Source organism: Schistocerca gregaria, chromosome 9, assembly GCF_023897955.1.
Source record: "Schistocerca gregaria isolate iqSchGreg1 chromosome 9, iqSchGreg1.2, whole genome shotgun sequence".
Taxonomy (NCBI): Eukaryota; Metazoa; Arthropoda; class Insecta; order Orthoptera; family Acrididae; genus Schistocerca; species Schistocerca gregaria.
Genome location: NC_064928.1, coordinates 172537324 through 172558612, shown reverse-complemented (window position 1 = coordinate 172558612; position 21289 = coordinate 172537324). Strand labels below are relative to the sequence as shown.

The following is a 21289-nucleotide window of genomic DNA, read 5'->3' as shown; positions in this document are numbered from 1 at the left end:
GGATGACATCGGAAATTCACTGAGGCTTTTTGCAGATGATGCTGTGGTGTATCGAGAGGTTGCAACAATGGAAAATTGTACTGAAATGCAGGAGGATCTGCAGCGAATTGACGCATGGTGCACAGAATGGCAATTGAATCTCAATATAGACAAGTGTAATGTGATGCGAATACATAGAAAGATAGGTCCCTTATCATTTAGCTACAAAATAGCAGGTCAGCAACTGGAAGCAGTTAATTCCGTAAATTTTCTGGGAGTACGCATTAGGAGTGATTTAAAATGGAATGATCATATAAAGTTGATCGTCGGTAAAGCAGATGCCAGACTGAGATTCATTGGAAGAATCCTAAGGAAATGCAATCCGACAACAAAGGAAGTAGGTTACAGTACGCTTGTTCGCCCACTGCTTGAATACTGCTCAGCCGTGTGGGATCCGTACCAGATAGGGTTGATAGAAGAGATAGAGAAGATCCAACGGAGAGCAGCGCGCTTCGTTACAGGATCATTCAGTAATCGCGAAAGCGTTACTGAGATGATAGATAAACTCCAGTGGAAGTCTCTGCAGGAGAGACGCTCAGTAGCTCGGTACGGGCTTTTGTTAAAGCTCCGAGAACATACCTTCACCGAAGAGTCAAGCAGTATATTGCTCCCTCCTACGTATATCTCTCGAAGAGACCATGAGGATAAAATCAGAGAGATTAGAGCCCACACAGAAGCATACCGACAATCCTTCTTTCCACGTACAATACGAGACTGGAATAGAAGGGAGAACCGATAGAGGTAGTCAGGGTACCCAACGCCACACACCGTCAGGTGGCTTGCGGAGTATAGATGTAGATGAGCTGCCCAAGCACGACTCTCGCTCCGTCCTCACAGCTTTAATTCCGCCAGTACCTCGTCTCCTACTTTCCAAACTTCACAGAAGCTCTCCTGCGAATCTTGCAGAACTAGCACTCCTGGAAGAAAGGGTATTGCGGAGACATGGCTTAGCCACAGCCTGGGGGATGTTTCTAGAATGAAATTTTCACTCTACAGCGGAGTGTGCGCTGATATGAAACTTCGTGGAGATCAAAACTGTGTGCCGGCCATTACTCAAGACATGTTTGAGAACGTAATGAAGTGATTACAGGTATGCTCTTCAGTTCATCGTCAACGATGGAAGCCATTTGTGTGATGTACTTTTTCAGCAATAACTTTGTGTTTGGCTCTTCAGGAATGGCAATGTGTGCGGAATAAACTCATGCTGGTGCTCTTCGAACCATGCGCATACACTGCAAGCTGTGTGACACCCTGCTTTGCCCTCCTGGTACCTGTCGCTGTGCCGAGGAAAATCAAATGTATAAGGGGCGCTCAAAAAGAAACGAGCCGGAGTCATAATTACAGAAACCGGTACCTGTATGTTACAAGTATTGACCCGGGCTGTTGAGACACTTGTCCTACTGTGACACATGTCGGTGAGTGGCTGTCTCAAAAAATTCGCGGTTCTGCAGTGTGGACCAGTTCCTCACGTACAGTTGGACTTTGTCGTCCGAGATGAATCGTTTGCCCCTCAGAGCCTTTTTAAGGGGACCAAAAATGGCGTCATCACAGGGAGAGGCCCGGAATGGCCGAGAACCTCCCATTTGAGTTTCTGCAGGAGTGCCGCGACTGTGTTCGCCGTATGAGGCTTCGAATTGTCATGGAGCAGAATGATCCCACAGCTGAGGTTGCCTGGTCGTTTCGATTTGATCGCTTGGCGAAGGATGGTCAAGGTTTGCGAGTAACACTGGCCATTCACTGTCGTCCCGTGCTACAGGAAGTGAATCACAAGGAGGCTATCAAATAAGAACGTCAGCATAACCTTTCGTGCACTCGTGTGGGCGACGACGTCCAGCTGCGTTCACTTCGCAGCCCCGGGAATTTTATGAGACAGCCATTCATACTTCCAACGTACAGGAACTGGTTTCTGTAATTATCCCTCCGGTTCGTTTCTTTTTGAAAGCCCCTTATATGCATATGTGGACATGGACCAAAAGGACAGATGCATACTTGCGTTGATCTACCTTCCAGAATGACGGGATCACCCAGGAAACGCCACGAAAGCATTCCTCAGACCATAACGCTCCCTCCTCCGTGTGGGGCCCTTCCCACGATTGTTGCATAGCTGTACACACCAAAGACATCTGTCCGATGGAGCATAAAACGTGGTTGTCTGAAAGAAACACCAGTCGCCACTCAGTGGACGTCTGTTTGTGGCACTGTCTTGCAAATCCCAGCCTTATTCGGCGATGAACATTATTGACAGTCCCTTGGTTCCTCTGGGCCGTCAGTGCACAACGGTCGCACGTCTATTCGCCCATATACGTCTCCGCAGCCATCATTTACCCCTCTCCTGTCTAACAACCCTACCACAACAAAGGTCAAAATTTAATAATGATAGTGCTATTGCTCACGCTGCTAAAGACTGCATTTTCGGGCAACAACAAAGTTATTATGTGGCAGTTGTCATTAGAGCACAGTTAATAAAGTCATTTCATGTAATAATGAATAAATTAGGCACTCATCTTTTCGTGTTTCCCACGCTGGTCTCGTTGTAAAATCATGGCTCAATCGTCGAAAATCTAGGTGGTGATGATTCCAAGCTCGGATGCTAAGGGGCCCAGGTTTTATTCTGCTGTATTCAAAAGTGTTGTAGATGCGCTTCACAAACAATTCTTGAAGATTAAACCTTTCAAAGTTAGCACAATGGTGATGTAAAAAAAAAAAAATAATCAGCACTCCGAATTTAAGTTACACTTCTTTTTTATTACTTTCGCTGCAATATCACGTAAAACACAAAACCTCACTTCACAATACAAAACATACTTGAAAACATCTTACTCACTGTTAAGTTCACATTTTATAAACTGGCTACAATTTCCGTCTTTTCAACATGTCGATCGACTCTCTAACAAACTAATAACCGCTTACGCGCCCAAAAATCAGAGTTACAGGTAAGGCAAAGATCATAGTGGCAAAAGAAAGAATGCCATAAGAATAATATCATTGCAACATAAACATACCGATGTATCAAAGTACCTCTACATTAATGAAATCAAATCTAAATGTTGTCTCAGAAATATGTCAACTACCCTACAGAAACACAGTAGAATATTGCTGGTATCGAGAGGCTCAGGTAAGCTGCCGTAATGGTTACGTAATTCAAGTACCATTACAAACTGCACAGATGATTCTTGCAACAAGATCCAATTCAGACTTCACAGGATCGCAATACATGAAAATCTCATAGCTACCCACAGAAAGAAATCAAGGCTTGATAAATCCAGTGAGTGTGGAAGCCAGGCATGCAGTCCATCATCCCCAGTCGATCAGTGTAGGAATGATCTCTCCAAATTCCTATGAAAAGCCAGTCCAAAATACGCGGGCACCCATATGTTGGAACCACACACTGCACCTCACGTTTTCTGATACATCCTCAAGCAATCCGTGAACAACCTGTTCCAGAGAGGTCTAATAACTCACGGGAGTCAAGCGGGATTGTAAAAGGTACAGCCTGACTATGCAGTCACTGACCACAGCCACCTACACATTAACTGTAAAGTGACATTAAACCACATTGTGCCATACACCTTGGGGGATTTCCTGGTACCCATAAGTGCTCACTGTGGTGATTGTGTATGCTACCCCTAGTAAATGTGGCCCCATCAATGGACAACACATAAGCTGGGAAATTCACATGTTGGCCACTTTGATGCAGAAACCACTGCAAAAAATGCATCCATGCAAAATGATCATCAGGATGCAATAACTGCACCCTTAGGAGATGACAGGAATGTAAGTGCTTTGTTGTGGTTGGCAGGAGAGCCAACCGTGTTTTTCTAAAGGAGGCCGAAATGCACGCGTTCTAGCTCACGCAGGCTGGCGTGAGGTCTGGAACATGACAAGGGAATTAGAATTGAGAAAAACGGACGTAGCTGGTGGAATACTTAACTTTAATCCATTCATGGAGAACGTCGCTCTTTACGGTACATGTTTCACAATATCAATATTACGGATACTGGCGCCTTGCTAGGTCGTAGCAAATAACGTAGCTGAAGGCTATGCTAACTATCGTCTCGGCAAATGAGAGCGTAAATTGTCAGTGAACCATCGGTAGCAAAGTCGGCTGTACAACTGGGGCGAGTGCTAGGAAGTCTCTCTAGACCTGCCGTATGGCGGCGCTCGGTCTGCAATCATTGATAGTGGCGACACGCGGGTCCGACGTATACTACCGGACCGCGGCCGATTTAAAGGCTACCACCTAGCAGGTGTGGTGTCTGGAGTGACACCACAGACTTGGCATTCAAAACATGCTGAATACTGCTACAGCACATTCTTAAGTCTGAGGCAATGCCAAGTATGCTACTGCTTAGATTGGTCTACACCGCATCCAACACAGTTTCTTCCCTAGTGACCAAACATGCCAATTGTGGGCTGCCCTCACTAGCCCTATCACTTCTGAATGACCCATACTCCCTCAAATTTTGATGCAGATGTGCAAACAAACTGCGGCACAGTTGACATCTCTCTGGAAAATGTTCTTGACATATGCATCCAGCAACTCATACATTGCACTCAGCTATTCTTCAGGTTAAGCACATGGCTGTAAGCTCACCGTTCATGTACTGTTCTGAGCTTCTCATATGCTGACTAGTGCTTGAATAAGGAAATCTTCACATTCCCCTCCAGTACTTCTGTGTACAGCACCACCTAGCAGCAATCCACTCCAATAATCAAGTGTATAGCACCACCTATCAGTGTACAATGACTTGTGTGGACAGTGCAGTGTTGAAGTTGACTGTAGACAAAAACAAACCAAGGAAACTCTACACTGGACTTCCAATTAGTCACTTCAGTTGAAGGTTTGTGTGAGTACGAGGTACACCAATGAAGAGATGTTAGCAATTGCTACTCATTTATGGAGAATATACACAACATATTATTTAAAGTTACAACACTAGGCATACTGCTTGTATCTGTAATGTAAGTAAGAAAGCTGTATTGCAGTTACTGTTCTGCTAACGTACATTCTACATAGGTGAGTAATAGTTCTACCTTTTCCTCATTGTGTACAATGTCCTCATACAAATCTTCAACAGTCGATGGTTGAATGGATGATCAGTGCACAGGTTTCTTTTAATTTCCTTTTGCTCACTGTCAGCTCCAGCAAGTGGATGAGCTCCAATTTAAGACAGCTGATTGAATGACTGATGTGCATTGTCTTTGTATTTGCACTTATTTTCTGGCCACTCCTGCAAGTGGATGAGGCGGTCATTCTGGTTAAGGTCGCATGGTAGCTTGACAAATTTGGCTTCATACACGTTTTATTTCGCTTCTAGACAAAACGTTCTCCGGGGTGGGCGAGGTAAGTAGGACACCACACCTCTATGTCCCGTGGAGCACCACAGTTTTCTCGACACCGATTTTCGAAACCGTCATTTTGCCGTCCACGCTATACTTTAACCGCGGCAGCCCGCGAACAGTTTACAAACGTAGCCGTCTCGGAAATTCTTCCTCTCTTTGGCACTAAAGCCAATGATTATGATGGCCTTTAGGACGTCAGATAAATACTCCCCTTTCGCATTACGACAACGACTGCACTGCTTTCCGCGTCCCCCCGACAATTTTTGTATACCCTCCACTGATAATGCTTCCACCTGTCGTCTGTCGGTGGTTTTTGCTCTTCGACGTCGAACGTAGGTGGTGACACAATAATGTGACTGGATCTTGTAAAACGAATGACAATTGTTCAGACCCCTTTGTATATTTCCTGTAGAAATCGTGCACATAAAATCACGCATACAGCAGTTCGTACTAATCGCAACTATGGCAAAATGAATGAGACACTTCAGGCACAGGCAGGAGATCATGGGATTTTGTATCTAACACCAAGAAGAGACTCAAAATGACTTTTCTTTACCCGTCGAGTGTACTGATGCATTACCTGACTGGCCACGACCCGTATCCAACGTATTTGCAGAAAATCAAAAGACGGACGGATGATATGTTACGACTGCGGCAGTGTGGGCACTTCAGAACACTCGTTGGGGGACTGTGTGCTCTAAAAAGACGCAGCAGGTAACGGCCGTCAGGCATTAAGACCAGCACAGAAAAATGGGTCGGTCTGGCACATCTTGGACGATATTGCAGGTGTAGTGTCCAGGAAGGCCAAGCAGGATTTCACGAGGCATTAAACTGCAGGTCCGCCATCCCGTCTAGAGAACAAGCTCTACAGATCGAGAAGAGGCTGTTGATATCGACAACCTACAAATGAGTTTCCATCCCCTTGGTCCAAGTGACCATGGATGTGTGGATTCCAAGACGTTATAGTGAGTCTTGGATATTACGTTGGAATCAGTGCTGACGAGCTGCCCTATGTCCAAGAAATCCAACAGAAAATTCCTGATGACAGAGTAGTATGAGAACGGATCCAGAAGGGGAAACAACCAACAGTTTGGATGCACTCTAATAAATGAACATAAACAATGCAAAATCTGTAGCACTAACAGTAGTGTTAATGGTTGGGTAACTTGTTGAGGAGTTTATAGTAGTTTTGTAGTGCTAGACAGTAGTTGATTAGCATTTTCATTGAGATATTTATAGTAGCGTCCAGTCAGTTTGAGGAAACCACACTCGTAGTACTCGGCGCATTGCAATGCAAGGAACTGTCGCACAGTCTGCTCCACCACAGCATTGGTCTACAAGTGACGTCCCCAGGATGTGGCTTTCAGTGCAGGGAACAACTGGAAGTTTAATGGGGCAAGGTCAGGGCTGTGGGCCGGGTGATCCAATCTCTAGCACCTGAAGTGACGAATCTGATACTGTGTGAGCCTTGCTCTGTGTGGTTCTGCTGGGTTGTCTCATGGAACAGCACCTTCATTCAAGAGTCCTGGTCTCGTTCGCCGAACGGTGGACCTGACTTTGGTGAGGGTGAGAATAATGAGCTGCATCGATAGACCCTTACTGGAGGATATCAAGGAGAATCACACCTTTCGTGTCGCAGAACACCGGGGGGCATAGTTTTTCCTGCGGAGGGTGACACTTTGAATTTTTTCATCTCTGGTGTACTGGCTGCTCCCACTTCATTAAGGCGTCCTTGGATTCTTGGGCAGATTCTGAACAGAAACTTATTTCCCTCTCGTATGTACTCCATTGACTGATGGGCTGATTCCCAGTCTTGCACCCTTGTGATCCGGGATAAAGTTTCTCGACGCCCATTTTCAGACACTTTTGGATACCCCAACACATCATGGAGAATGTGATGGGCCTGAGCAAGGCTAATACACAATTTTCAAGCCTCTTGCGACAGTTATGCGCCTGTCCGCTCACAGAATGTTTTCTACTCTAACAATATTACACTACTGTCCATTAAAATTGTTACACCACGAAGGTGACGTGCTACAGACGCGTAATTTAACCGACGGGAAGAAGATGCTGTGATATGCAAATGATTAGCTTTTCAGAGCATTCACACAAGGTTGGCGCCGCTGGCGACACCTACAACGTGCTGACATGAGGAAAGTTTCCAACCGATTTATCATACACAAACAGCAGTTGACCGGCGTTGCCTGGTGCAACGTTGTTGACATGGCTCGTGTAAGGGGGAGAAATGCGTACCATCACGTTTCTGACTTTGATAAAGGTCGGATTGTAGCCTATTGCGATTGCGGTTTATCGTATCGCGACATTACTGCTAGCGTTGGTCGAGATCCAATGACTGTCAGCAGTATATGGAATTGGTGGGTCCAGGAGGGTAATACGGAACGCCGTGCTGGATCCCAACGGCCTCGAATCACTAGCAATCGAGATGAGAGGCATCTTATCCGCATGGTTGAAACGGATCTTGCAGCCACGTCTCGATCACTGAGTCAACAGATGTGGACGTTTGCAAGACCAGAACCATCTGCACGAACAGTTCGACGACGTTTGCAGCAGCACGGACTATCAGCTCGGAGACCGTGGCTGCGGTTACCCTTGACGCTGCATCACAGACAGGAGCAACTGCGATGGTGTACTCAATGACGAACCTGGGTGCACGAATGGCAAAACGACATTTTTTCAGATGAATCCAGGTTCTGTTTCCAGCATCGTGATGGTCGCATCCGTGTTTGGCGACATCGCGATGAACGCACATAGGAAGCGTGTCTTCGTCATCGCCATACTGGCGTATCATTCGGCGTGATGGTACCGGGTACCATTGGTTACACGTCTCGGTCACCTCTTGTTCGCATTGACGGCACTTTGAACAGTGGACGTTACATTTCAGATGTGTTGCGACCCATTGCTCTACCCTTCATTCGATCCCTGCATTTCAGCAAGATAATGCACGACCACATGTTTCAGGTCCTGTACGTTCCTTTCTGGATACATAAAATGTTCGACTGCTGCCCTGGCCAGCACATTCTCCAGACCTCTCACCAACTGAAAACGTCTGGTCACTGGTGGCCTAGCAACTGGCTCGTCACAATACGCCAGTCACTCCTCTTGATGAACTGTGGTATCGTGTTGAAGCTACAAGAGCAGCTGTACCTGTACACGCCATCTAAGTGCTGTTTGACTCAATGCCCAGGCGTATCAAGGCCGTTATTTCGGCCAGAGGTGGTTGTTCTGGTACCGATTTCTCAGGATGTATGCACCCAAATTGCGTGAAAATGTAATCACATGTCAGTTGTAGTATAATATATTTGTACAGTGAATACCCGTTTATCATCTGCTTTTCTTCTTCTTGGTGTAGCAATTTTAATGGCCAGTAGTGTATTTTATTTAATGCATGTGGAGGGACGGCCACTTTGACCTTCATCCACCACAAACTGCCTTATTTCGCCGAGCATGCAACACCAGCGACCAACCATTTGATGAGACATGACTTCATATACGGTCTGTAGGTATCCATGGACGACGGACACACTAGTCCCATGGGCCCATTTACACCAGATAACACACATGCACTTCCATTGGCAACCGTGTTGTCAGTACACGTCCATATGGCATTGTGAGGTGTACTCGAATAACGTTGGACACGCCAGTGTTCTGCAACTCTCTTTTCTTCGGCATTCTGTGAATGCGTCATTCCTCCTCCGTGGATGCTCTTCTGCCGTTCAACCAGCAACGTGTGTGGATTCATATAGTGTTTCTTCGTGTCACCCGGTATACCATTTTCTCTTTCAAAAACAATGACGAGACTTACTTTTCGGACGTCCCTCACATATAATTACCAGGAATAGATAATTAATGTATAATTTTTTATTACGTGCAGACAAGTGAGGCATATTGCATGCGTTAGCTTCCCAGATAATAGGCTGGAATTCTGGTGAATAAATAAACAAATAATTAAACAAGTGAACAGCTCTCACAGAGGTGAACTAACAGTGACGCTTCTCAGCACTTGCATGAGTGGAACAGAAAGAGACCTTAATCAAACTTCCTGGCAGATTAAAACTGTGTGCAGGACCGAGACTTGAACTCGGGACCTTTGCCTTTCGCGGGCAAGTGCTCTACCAACTGAACTATCCAAGCACGACTCACGCCCCGTCGTCACAGCTTTAATTCCGCCAGTACCCCGTCTCCTAACTTCCAAACTTCACAGAAGCTCTCCTGCAAACCCTGCAGAACTAGCTAGGAGACATGGCTTAGCCGCAGCCTGGGGGATGTTTCTAGAATGAAATTTTCGCTCTACAGCGGAGTGTGCGCTGATGTGAAACTTTCTGGCAGATTAAAACTGTGTACCGGACCGAGACTCGAAAGATGTGAGGACGGGGCATGAGTCGTGCGTGGGTAGCTCAGTTGGTAGAGCACTTGCCCGCAAAAGGCAAAAGTCCCGAGTTCGAGTATCGGTCCGGCACACAGTTTTAATCTGCCAGGAAGTTTCACATCAGTGCACACTGCGCTGTAGAGTGAAAATTTCATTCTAAACCTCAATCACTTTGTCAAAGCTCGCCCCTTTTCGCTGCGTTCACAGTATTCATTAATGCTCGCAAATTATTTAAAGACCATCAGAAATTATTTAGCTGAGGGTAAAGAGCTTACATGGAGGTAAAAAAGTTTCGCAGCAGTGACTGTGTACTGTCCATTTTCAGTCGCATGCACCTGTTTCGATCTTTCTACACAAATATTTTATCCATTATGGTTGTGGAACACTGCGACTTTAAGGAATAAAGGTTTTCGGAAATGGCTGCAGCCGGTCACATTTTGTTAGCGTTAATCAAGTCGCCTAGCGACTCATTTTCAGGTTATACACACAGTTATTTATTGTTTGTAGCATTGTGGGGCGTCGTCTAGAATTATTAGCATCCATGATTTCGATACTGGGTCACACATTACTCAGAAAAAAATAATTTTTCCAGTTATCTCACAGCAGTACACAATCTTTCACAGAAGCAACATGTAGCAAAGCTTATGTAGTGCTGTGTCATAACTGGAAAACAATTTTTTTTCAGAGTAATGTACAATGGCTTTTTTCAGGTTTGTTGATTTTGCACTTAGATACAAGTGGAAGTCAACACGTGGTATTTGCTGCAGGACAAAACTGATGACACAGCGTTGACGTGCAGTGAAAAGAGTGTAAGACCTTACACTACCTGCGCTCGTTCTGACTTTATGGTGCCAGACATGACGCATCGCTGGTGAGACTGCAGGTATGAGAGAAGTCATTGCAACAAACTTGGCGAGAAATTAAGGCCGCTAAGTTTGGCAGGTAAAATGTCGAAGTCGACGGTGTCAAAGGCTTTGCTGAAATACGTGACAGTCGCTTGTGCGTCCATAGCAAGCTTCAGATCATCTGTTACTCACATTAAAGCGCACGTTGTGCTGTGATGTGTTGTGGAAACCTGATTGGTATTCATCTACCGTAGTAATGCTAATTGGATGTTAGCTGTTATGTAGTGAACTATGTATTGTAAGGTCTTGGACGGTGCAGGAAGAATGCAAATCGGTCGGTAATCAGAGGGTTCTGTGGCAACGTCCTTTTTAGATAATGGTTTCACTAGTCCGTGTTTCCAGGCTCAAGGGAACAGGTGTACTCGTACACAATCGGATAGCTGGACAGGGAATCGACCTTCGGTTCCACCCGAGTACCACTCCAGTGGCTTGCCCAACGATCCACAAAGAAAGCCATTCAAATCCGTCTTCCATAGCACTGTTGATATCTTTAAAAATATCGAGTACCCGATATATCCATATTTAAAAAGTGTCGTCAATGTCACTCAATGTATCGAAAAAATTATCGATATAATGACGGAAAAATATCTACATACCGGCCTATAATAATAGCGGTAGCACATTGTAAATATACTGTTAGTTTTAGAGTGGTATATTTAAGTGCTAATTTGTTATTAGATATTCTGTATATCAACAAGCTAGCAACCTGATTATTCCCTTTAGAGCAAGAATTGAAATGAAAATCGCGCACGTTCATGCTTGGCGATAACCATTTGGCTAACAAGGGTAACACCAAGTAAGTGGCACAATAAAAGGTTTCCGATGGGTCCGTCGTTCGGTTTGGTCACATATCGGATATGTGTGGAACACTTTATGTCCACTTCCCCGTTTATCATTTCTGCAAACGCCACGAAACTAGCAACCGTAGTGTCAAGAAACTGCGTATTGAACTCAAACGTTGCAGTTTCTGTCCGTAACGCCGAGCTCCGATTACGTCAGCATTTCCCTTGACACTTCACCGCCTAACGCAGAGACCAATCTCGTCATTTAGAGTTTTGTTCATCAGTTTCAACAACTGTTTTTGAAAAATGCCGATGTGAAGAAATAGCACACCAGTTGCATTAAAAAAGAATTTTTAACGCAACTATTTGTTGAAACTGATGAACAAAAATCTAAATGATAAGATTAGTCTTTGCGCTAGGTGGAGATGTTTGAGGGGAAATGATGACGTAATCGGTGCTCTGCGCTGCCGACAGAAACTGTGAAGAAATAGTACACTACTTTCGTTAAAAATTGTTTTTTTAACGCAACTGGTGTGATATTTCTTGCCCGCCGAGTTGCCGAGCGGTTCTAGGCGCTACAGTCTGGAACCGCGCGACCGCTGCGGTCGCAGGTTCGAATCCTCCCTCGAGCGTGGATGTGTGTGATGTCCTTAGGTTAGTTAGGTTTAAGTAGTTCCAAGTTCTAGGGGACTGATGACCTCAGATGTTGAGTCCCATAGTGCTCAGAGCCATTTGACCCATTTTTTGTGATATTTCTTCAGATCCTAAATCTTGTTGCGCCCTTCACACCGCCATCCCTTCCTCCAGCCACTCCTCCCCCCCCCCCCCCCTCCACTCTACTGCAATCGGACTTCTTACTTTGTGCCACTTATACTTGGCTCACACAGTCAAAGTAAAATATTGGACATGATGAAAGCTCAAAAAGTAGTACGACTCCTTCACATAGTGGAAGTAAAACTATGCTCTACCACAATTTCAAAGGAACAATTTCAAGTACATGCCGGTAATTGCGGAAAAATGTAATACAAAATGGTTGGACCTTTAATAGTGGCAACTATTTATTTACAGCTCATACAAAATAGATACGAGTTTTTAAGTTTTACTGACCTCCACTGTGGATAACCCGTTGCCAGCGATGTGTAAGTCGAGGATACTCTTAGCAGTGCCAGTTGTGTTGACAGTTCGAGCGGCGCGGTCTATTGCCCAACGAATTTGTAGCAGTTACGAAGGGAATGCCATGAAGTGTTTCCTTCAGTTTAGAAATCGAGTTGAACTCACGAGGGCTTAAGTCAGGCGAGTGCAGTAGGTGGTATAGCACTTAGCAGCCCCGTCAGTCAAACAAATCGGTAACAGCTTGTACTGTGCGTGCTGGAGCATTGTCCTGCAGAATGATGGTCAGGTCCTGCAGAAAGTGTCATCACTTCTGTCTCTATGCTGTTCATTTTTGGAACACAACCTACGACCAGCTTAGAGGCAAAAATGATGACACTTTCTGCAGGATCTGACTATCATCTTGCAGGACAATGCTCAAGCACGTACAGTGCAAGCTGTTACTGATTTGTTTGACTGGTGTGGCTGCGAGGTGCTATACCACCGTACTGTACTCCCCTGACTTAAACCCTTGTGAGTTCAACTCGATTTCTAAACTGCAGGAAACTTCACGGCATTCGCTCCAGATCAGCTACAAATTCGTCGGGCAATACACAGCGCCGCTCGAATTGTCAACACAACTGGCACTGCTAAGAGTATCCTACGACTTCCACATCGCTGGCAACGGGTTATACACTACTCTGGAGACTACTTTGAAGGTCAGTAAAACTTTGAAAAACGTATCTACTTCGTACGAGCTGTAAATAAATAGTTGCCACTATTAAAGTTCGAACCATCGCAAAACAACAATATTGGCACTCGATATTGCTATTTAGATATCGGTATTCTAGTGAAAAGAATATCGCGATATATATCGATATTTTAACAACAGCCCTACTCCAGGGGAGCGTTCGACCTAAACAAGGACGGCGGCGCAATCAAGGGCTGCTAGGTCACTCCAGAGAAAGAGAGTAGGCAGCGTGTTAACTTATCTGCCATTGCCGAGTGCCGGTGACGTCACGCTGGCGCACACAAACGGCACGCTGGTTCCGCCTGTGTGTGTGTGTGTGTGTGTGTGTGTGTGTGTGTGTGTGTGTGTAGAGTTGAACCAGCAGAGCTTTCGAGCTGCAAGCGAAATACAAGTGACTCCCTTTACTCTAGCACTAACTACGCCTCCGGGCGACATGGAACCAGGAAGACGAAAACCGAAATTAGGGTACAGTTTTCGCTGTCATTTTTACGTGTTGGGCTTGAAATATTTTTCTAGACCAAGCAAATATCGTTTTCGTGTCTTACACGATTAGTGTCTATAAATCAGCTGTTTCCAGTCTTGATCGCCGTGAAACATTATGGCTCATGTTAAAATTTTTGGAACGATGTTTTGTGACTGGAAGATAATATTTGTAGTTTTTAATTTCAATTTCAAATCTAGTTTTGTCTCTTCTGTACTACTTCAGGCCGGGCGCTGTGGCCGAGCGGTTCTAGGCGCTTCAGTCCGGAGCCGTTCTGCTGCTACAGTCGCAGGTACGAATCCTGCCCCGGGGATGGATGTGTGTGATGTCCTTAGGTTAGTTAGGTTTAAGTAGTTCTAAGTTCTAGGGGACTCATGACCTCAGATGAAGTCCCATAGTGCTCAGAGCCATTTGAACTACTTCAGATTTTTGTAGAATTCACGTCAATAATTGGTTTTTTCCTTCCTGTACCAAGAGTATGTTTTGCTTTCATTCTTAACTCAAGATATTCGGCAACCTCTTTTTCTCAGATTCAAGTCGCGAGTTAAATCATCTACTTCGTTTTGAATAAATAATTCTGGTGTAGAATGGTCTTCCGGTTTGTAATTACCACCGCGAGCTGTCCTTCTACTGAAAATCTTCAAGAATGAAAGTTGTAGCTCGAGTAAGGAGAGATTCACTAAGTGTGATGTGTCGTGAGGCAGAAGAAATGTTAGGATATTTTATATGATTCTTACGTTTTGTGTTGGACCTTCACTATTAATCATACAAAATAATAATATACATAATTTTGTATCTCGCTCCAAACTACAGGAACTGCAAAAGGCACTGCATTGTTCTTCTCATTTTCCCAGTCTCGATCCTTCAACGAAATGTACTGCATACCTTATGTGACATGATCAGCAAGCCTTATACCAAAGTGCATGTATTTAATTGTTAATGTCCTGTCTTTTATTACCAGCCGGCCAGAGTGGCCGAGCGGTTATAGGCGCTACAGTCTGGAACTGCGCGACTGCTATGGTTGCAGGTTCGAATCCTGCCTCGGGCTTGGGTTACTTAGGTTTAAGTAGTTCTAAGTTCTAGGGGACTGATGATCTCAGATGTTAAGTCCCGTAGTGCAGATTCGAATCTGTGTCTAGAACCGCTCGGCCGCTCCGTCCGGCTGCTGAAATATAGCATGTGGAACGACCCTCAGGAGGCGCAGCGCCTTGGGCTGAAAGACGTCCCTGATGTAGAGGCAGCTGTTCAAGTTGCCCTCAAGACGACAGGCAATGGCGCCCCAAAACTTTACACTTGGCGTTTGTCCGCTATGTCGCTCAACAATACAGTCCGCCCGATTGCGTTCACGTCGATTGCGTTCGAGAAAGACGAACAACACTGATCATTCACTGGAACACTGCACTAAAAAGTTGGCAAATGTGAGATACCACAGCCGAGAGAAGGTGGGGGGAATCTGGACAGATGGTGGAAAAATAAAAAAAGGTGGTTCAAAATGGTTCAAATGGCTCTGAGCACTATGGGACTTAACGTCTGTGGTCATCAGTCCCCTAGAACTTAGAACTACTTAAACCGAACTAACCTAAGGACATCACACACTCCATGCTCGAGGCAGGATTCGAACCTGCGACCGTAGCAGTCGCACGGTTCCAGACTGAGCACCTTCATCGCGAGGCCACTGTGGCCGGCAAAAAAGGTGGGAAGGAGAGGAAAAGCGAAGAGGGGGAGGCGGGAAAGGAGCCAATGGAGGATGAGGACCCATAAGAGGGGTGGGGGGTGCTGGGCAGATGCGACAGTGAGTGGGGAAGGCAGAGGAGGGGAATACTGAAGGACTCGGATGGGGAGGGAGAAGGGAGGTAGGGAGAGGTTTGGTGGGGAGAAAGGATGGAAAGGGGACGAAAAGGGAGCCCAGGGAAAGAACAGAGGAAAGGAAGGGGGATGAGGATCACAGGAGGGATAGATGGAGGGAGAGAGCGCATCATCTGGGAGGGGGAGTTGATGGAAGCCATGCGAAAGCAAAACTGACAAAATAGTCATAACTAACCCTGATTCCGTTTTTTGTTGTGAGAGTGGCATTCGAATACCATTTTGCACCAGGATTAGTCTTTCGACTCATTTCAAAATAAGAGAAAAAAGAAGCCGTTCACAACACAAAGAAATTTGTAGTACACAAAGCATTTCGTAGTGGCTACAGCGCAATTTTTTGCTGCAGTTGGTAGTGATAGTTTAGGCATACGTCTACCGTTATCTTACACAACCATAGTTCAAAACACTCCCCACCTAAAACTACCACGATGTAGCATCTCAATAATACTAGGTTCATCATAAGAATAAACCTGATGCAAGCAAATCACAGCTCTTGTACACTGATGTTGTTCTGCTCTTGGAAGTAGGTCCTATTTATGTATTAGGTAGCACAGCACTGTGTCACTCTAGATGAAACTTTAAGACTTTCTTGATATTGACAGCCATGTCTCGTCCCTCCCAGATGTAGCACTTTGCTGTGACATCTGCCCTTCCTTCAATGTGGGCTTCTCCCCCCACCCCCCTCCCCAGGGCCCACCTTTTCCTCTCCTTCTCCCAGAGCGGATTTGCCTCCTTCCCCCGCTGAGTCCCTGCACCCCTCCTCGACTGTTTCCCTCCCACGTCCTTCCCTCCCCAGCCCTCTTCAGCATGCCCCCCCCACCCGTCTCCCCCCTCCCCTCTCGTCCCCTCTCCAATCTCCATGCCCCTTGCAGATCCACTCAGTTTGCTCATTTTGCTCATTTTATGTAAATCATCAGTGTGCTATGTCAGTGTTGTGTTTGGTGCTTTTCTCCCTTGACATCAAGAGCTGTGATTTTAATTGTGTACTGGACTCATACAAAGTGTTACTGTCACTGATTGTTATGTGCTATGCCATCCATCAATACATTTATGCTCTGGCCATACTTTGCCTTGTGTTCTTTTAATTGTCCATCGTGTGGACTTTTTTGTGTGCACTACATTTTTACGGTTCTATCTCCATTTTACAGTCGCCCCCTTTTTGTGTGTTCTCTTCCATAATGTACCCCCTTTTTATATCTATGTACCCCATATTTTCTCCTTTATGTTATTTTAATAGCAGCGCATATGCTGCTGCCAGCCCACCCCAGATGGAGCATTGAAATACAATAAAGAAATAAAAACAGCCACGTAATTTTCATTTCAAAAATCGTGTACAGTCACACTCTCTGTAAATGTTACTTATGCTCTGATTGTTTCGCTGTTCGTAGGTTCTGTGAAAATGGGTGACACTCCTTTCTGACTCATAGTGAAACACGTGCGAGGAAGACCGTTAATGGCGTGAAACAAGTGTTGTTAATGTTTTCTACAAGATTATAGACAAAAATCTGCTTTGACGTGTCTTGAGAAACATTATGTAATTAAAAAAAGCACAGTACATTAATTGTACACTTCGTGTACTCGTTAACATTGTAGGTTGAAAGTCGTGTGAGCTGCTGGATGGCGATTCAGAAAAGAATACATCCTCAACGGAAGTCACATTCTTTGCAAGACCACGGATCCACCGTGTAGGACAGCACGGCGACTCTACATCGACTTGATGGGACGACTTCCAGTTCATAAATTGGCAGTCCGTCTACCTACTGTGAACTGGAAGCAAGTGTGGTCAGATGTCAATAAGAGTTTTTTGTCGTCCGATGTGTCTACATTGAGATACAAAGTTGTCAGTAATACACTGCCCACCAACTATCGTTTAGCCGACATCCAACTCCTTGCCTCCCCCAACCGTGGCAGGTGTGGCGTGCCCGATACCAGGGAACACTGCCTGCAGTGTCACGCTGTTTCAGGCTTGTGGAGGGAGGACTTGCCAGTTGGTGAAGGCCCTCACCACTCCAACTACACCGGCCCACATCCTTGTTGACAGTGTTATCGTAACGGACTTGAAAAAATTTCCACATGCAAAGCACAATACTGCTGTGTGTTTGTTAGGTCATATCGCCTACGCCCTCATCGATCGGCAAATTCATGATGGTTTATTTGACTCCCGTCAGGGAACAAATTTTGAAGACGCTAAATAGTGACAAACATCATGAACTCTTTGCAAGTTTCTTGTCAGCTGCATTACATCATGCGTATGTGAAACCACTTCACGCTTAATTTTTGTTCGTGGTGGGCCCTTCCCATTCTTTCAACTAATCTTTCACTCTGGCATTCCAGAACTCGGTGATTCACAGACTGAAATCATCTTGAAAGAGCACTGGGTAACAGAATGCGGTTCCAATTCGGGACTAATTTGAAAAAAGAAGAGCCAAAAAAAAAAAAAAAAAAAAATACACCAGTTCTAGTCCGATCACCGTGAAAAGAAAAAAGAATAATAAATAAAATACAAAAAGAAAAATAAAAGAAAAATAAAAAGAACAAAGTTTCCCTTAAAGAAGGAAATAGGAATAAAAAATTAAGAAACAAAACAGAAAAAGAAACAAAGAAAAAAGAAAAAGAGAGAAAGTTCGTTAGTGTCTTTTGTTCGGTCTGAGTTCCTAAATCATTTAAATATGAAATTCATCAAATATACAGTAATTAGCTCATACTTAACCATCATTTTCAATCAAAATGCTCATCTTCTAGTTTCTAATTACATAACGCACTCAAAATTCTGAATTTCGTTGCCAATACAATTCTTAATCATCGAAATTTTATAAAAGATTGTTAAAGCTTGTTGAAACTGAGAAAACACTACACAATATAATTTTTTGGAGAAAAATGAAAAATATGATATTCTGTTCGAGTATTCCCATTGTTTTGTGGGACAGGCGTAGTCCCACACGAGCCAGAGTGATAAGCGTCATAGAAACATGGAAAACTGTCATTTTCTCGGTGTTGAGTACACAGTACAAATGCCGGATTTTACACTTGCCACCTTAACACTGCAATCTGAACCCAATATACCTAATATGCAGCCAAGTTCAGGGATGTTTCGCGAGAAATAACAAGACATTTAAGCTGCCAAAGGTCCTAGAACTAATGCTCGAAGCTTTCTGACACGTCACTGCCGAACGATGGCGAAATGTGGAACAGACCGTCACAGAAGAGGAGGAGGAGGAGGAAATGTGGACTTTTTGGTTGCTTCGGAATCTGTTGCTGATCGCCTTGTTATCAGCATAGAAGCAAATGTATTCCTCCGAGTCAGATATAGAAGGAGTTCAGAGTGAGCCGTGCTCACTCCGAATTATGCGTTTCCTTGCTGTCGATCTGTGTTTGGTTTCCCGCCGTTGTTGCGGTTATGCCGTGGTTCTTCCTCCTTCTACGTGTGACAGCAGCGATGTTATCGATATTTGCACCGTGTACCATCTTTGATCTTGTGTATATAGTTTCCAGCTAGGGTGTCTGCAGGAGTGAGGACCAGGGAGAATCTCTGTGCAGTGCAGTCGGCTGGGTCCGCTGCCGGTCCCATCGCATTGTCGGACCGTGTGTGGAGCTGTCCGATCGCTACGAGATTTGTGGCTCACCGACCCAGGACGTCAAAGTTGAGTGGTGCGTTAAGTACCCAAGCCACAACCGCTCATGTTATGTCGTTCGGATGATTCGCTGTTGGGAAGCTTTTCCTGTGGACAACAGCGAGTGTTTGCAATGGTGAAATCGAGCCGCCGTGCGGTGGAGTTAACTATATTGGTTCACTACAATTCAAGTGCGTCAGCGGAACTTTCTGTCTTGTGGCTGTTAGTGTTTTGGTTACCTACCCTGGGCACACAGCAGTGCTCCTTTTTAGTGAAGTTAACTATATTACCTTATTTCAAATTCAAGTGTACCAGCGAAATTTTCTGCCTTGTGATCGTTAGTGTTCCGGTTACCTACTGTGGCCACTAACGTAATTTCCAGCAGCGTCCTTTCCTCACCTGTTGTCGCTGTCCAACACGGTGTGTAGTTTTGACAGCTTAATACATATTTCATTGTGGATAATTACGTCCATAAAAGTTTGGTCTTTGAGTTTTTATACATCGGTGGCGAGCAAGTCGTTTGGTTGGTTGGTCTGTGACTATCTCTTAGTTGGGTTACCGACGGATCAAGTGTAGTTGGGCCCACTAGCTGTCTCAACTAAGCGAACGTGAATGTTTTAATGTTTCGCGGGCAGCCACCCCCCCCCCCCCCTGCCTGGAGGCGTCTGTACTGTCCTTTTCATGGGTGTTTAATGGTCTGTTGGTAACCTATTACAGCCAACGTTTCTAAAAAAATATTGTGTTTTATGTAAATCAGTTTAGTTATTGTCGTTGCGCTGCTTTTTCATTTTGTGTGCGTTCGACCATTGAAAATTTAAAGGTTAAGGTATTTTTGAATTTTTGGAAAATCAACTGTGGGCCTTCAGCCGCTTAAAGCCTTATTCTCAAAATTTCCCCTTAAGCGAAATCATTGCCGGATTCCGCCTTAAAAGATTATTGTAATATATTTTTAAATATATATTGTATTGCACCTTGCATATGTTTGTTCTATCTACTTTTGCCTTGAGGCTTTCCATCTAGCTGTGATATATACGTATATATTTTAATTATTTTATTTGCTATTTTAACTGCATTTTTATCTAGTTGATTTGTAAGATTTCTTGTTTGGAGGCCTTCAGCCGTGAAAGATTTGGAGTATGAGACTCGTAAAATTTCGGCTATGTGCCGCTTTGATTGTAAATGTGTTATTAAGTTACAATGAATTACAATTTTAATGTGAAACTTACCCGAACCTTATTTGGCCCTTTCCGCAATCCTAATCACCTGTTCTGCCCAGCGGGTTTAGCGGGCGTATCACAGAGATTACCAGACGAGCTTCAAATGTAATCCATAACTCACGCAGAAAAATTACGCTAGTTTTGATCACTCTTGTTTTTAATTGCAATACTATGTTACCTAAGGTAGAGAGCGTATTATGTATTCCGTCTGGTCATCTAAAAAGTGTGTCGCCTGAGTTTTACCTTATATTATTTCCTTCTGTTTAAAATTTAAATGACATTACAGACTATATTGTTCTCTGCTCGTTTCTTTTGCGCCTTTACTACAACTGTTCACGTCACTGCAGGTTAGTTGGACCAGGTGGCTGGCCAATGCTGTCCAGGTAAAATGGGCCAGAAAAGCTGTTCCCCGTATTGTCTATGTACGCGTAACACCCAGCATAAAACATATCCTCATTATCGGACTTAACTGTACTGGATACAGCTTGGCTTCAGCTCCACGTGAAACAAAATCCAATGAGGTTTCAGCAAACGCGGAATAATACACAGCATAATGCTTACATGAGGTTTATGCTTATGGAAATGAGTGTTTGGCGTCATTGGCCGCAAGCCCCTTGCGGGGTAGGTCCGGGCGCCTTGGTGCAGGTCTTATTACATCCGACGCCACATTGGGCGACCTGCGCGCAGGATGGGGATGAAATGATGATGAAGACAACACAACACCCAGTCCCTGAGCGGAGAAAATCTCCGACCCACCCGGGAATCGAACCCGGGCCCGTAGGACATCAACCCGTGACGCTGACCACTCAGCTATCGGGACG

The 21289-nt window shown here is 44.8% G+C and overlaps 1 protein-coding gene across 1 annotated transcript in view; it reads right to left on the bottom strand.

Moving 5' to 3' along the window:
- LOC126291849 (peroxidase-like) overlaps positions 1 to 21289 on the bottom strand; it is a 151576-nt gene that overhangs the window by 114519 nt on the left and 15768 nt on the right. The window lies entirely within an intron of this gene.